Consider the following 1,706-nt stretch of genomic DNA (forward strand, 5'->3'; position numbering starts at 1 on the left):
TTTTACAAATAACTTATCTGTTACAAAGACAGTTTCCCAGCTAAAATCCAAAAAAAAACAAAAAAACAAACAAAAAAAAAAAATACAAAAAAAAAACAAAAAAACACTTTAGATATCCAAATTGTCTTTTTTTTTTTTTTTACTTTAATAAAAGAATAAAACGGCCTCTTCACACCAAGGTGCAGATAAAAGCTGAAAACCGGAAACGTTTTGTTGACGTTTTAAGTGCTTAAGAGACAATAATTCCGTTGTAAATGGGTTTGAACGATACGAAAGATCTGTTGTTGTTTTTTTTTTTTAAAATGGCACTTGGTTGTGACAAAAATAAAATAAAAATTCAGAGGCACTAATGCAAGGCAACGTTTCACAAATGTGGAAAAAAACAAACAAAAAAAAAAACAACAACACAAAAACAAAAGTAACTACTCCACATATAAGGTAACTTAAGGAAAGAAGTAAACTTTAGAAACACCCTCATGGATTAAAAAAGCTTCGGAGGATGAGGGGAGCCGAATGCGAGGACGAGTACAGAGAGTTGTGCTTTGATTCGGGTGTTTATTGATTTGTGTGTATTTTTTATTGCCTGTTTCTCGTGTTCAGGAGGAAAAACGACTCGGACCCGTCGTGTCGACGGCACCGGGACCACAAGTATTTGCACATTGGAGGAACACGTCAAAGGTACAATATGTAAGATGCAACAGATTTTTCTGGAAAAAACAAAACAAAAACAAAACAAAACAAAAAAAATTACAAAAAAACCAACAATCCAGTCCGGGTTCAGACTCTGGGCTCCTGATCCCGCCCGTCGCCTTGACAACCAACCCCCGGAAGCCTCCTGGAACAGGAAATACACCGAAAGTCCCCCGACAGCCGGCTTCTCTTTCCCCCCGTCACCTTTGGTCGCCACACCGCCCCCCTGTGGCTCAAACTGGTTCTGCAGAATTCGGCAGAATCTGTTTAATTTTCACTTTGAACACTGGATGCGAGGCGACGCGAGCGAAGGCGGGAACCAACAACAACAACAACTACACAAGAAACAGTGAAATACCGCCTCTGGCTAAGCCCCGCCCCCTTAAACGTAAACCAGCCAATAGCGTTCAACTGCCAGCTGAACTCGAACAAACGTCGGCGCTGGTCTCGCGTGTATTCGAGGCCGTTTGAATCCGAAACAAAAACAATTTATCGCACGATAAATTAGCAATTAGCCTTGTCGAGCTAGCACGAGGGGGCGGGGCTTAACCAAAAGTCAGTTTTTTTTTTTTGCGGTTCTACCGGAGCCTTTCCCCCACGTAAACGATTACATATTGTACCTTTAAAACAGCAACATCTTCTCTTCGGTACCTTTGGGGGGGGGAACCCAAACGCGAGAACCTCCTCCGGGTGGGGGAGGGGAGGGGGGACTGGGACCCGGTTCCTGATTGTCCTGGAAGAACGAGTGTGTCTTTGCACTGAGGTGTCGTCGTCGTCGTCGTCCGTCCAGAACGCTGAAGCTACATTCCAGTTGTCAGATAAGATGGCACTTTGTAAATGAGCCCCGAAGTAACTCTAATTTTGTCTTGTAGGGGGGGGGGGGGGGGGGTGTACCCCCCCCAGAAAGTCCCAAACATACCTGGTGTCCTACTTTAAAAAAAAAAAGAAAAAGAAAACAAACCAAAAGACCCCTCCGTCGCCGTGTTTTGCTTTAAAAACAGGAAACGCAGAAAAAA

The 1,706-nt window shown here is 43.3% G+C and overlaps 1 protein-coding gene across 1 annotated transcript in view; it reads right to left on the minus strand.

Annotated features, from left to right (window-relative positions):
- tab2 (TGF-beta activated kinase 1 (MAP3K7) binding protein 2) overlaps nt 1–1,706 on the minus strand; it is a 24,222-nt gene continuing 22,516 nt past the window's right edge. Inside the window, 1 exon segment of the mRNA XM_080514547.1 lies at nt 1–1,706. This exon segment is cut by the window's right edge and continues 998 nt beyond it. The gene's annotated coding sequence lies outside the window, so the exon portion shown is untranslated.

Source organism: Blennius ocellaris (assembly GCF_963422515.1).
Source record: "Blennius ocellaris genome assembly, chromosome: 18".
In the NCBI taxonomy this organism is placed as follows: Eukaryota; Metazoa; Chordata; class Actinopteri; order Blenniiformes; family Blenniidae; genus Blennius; species Blennius ocellaris.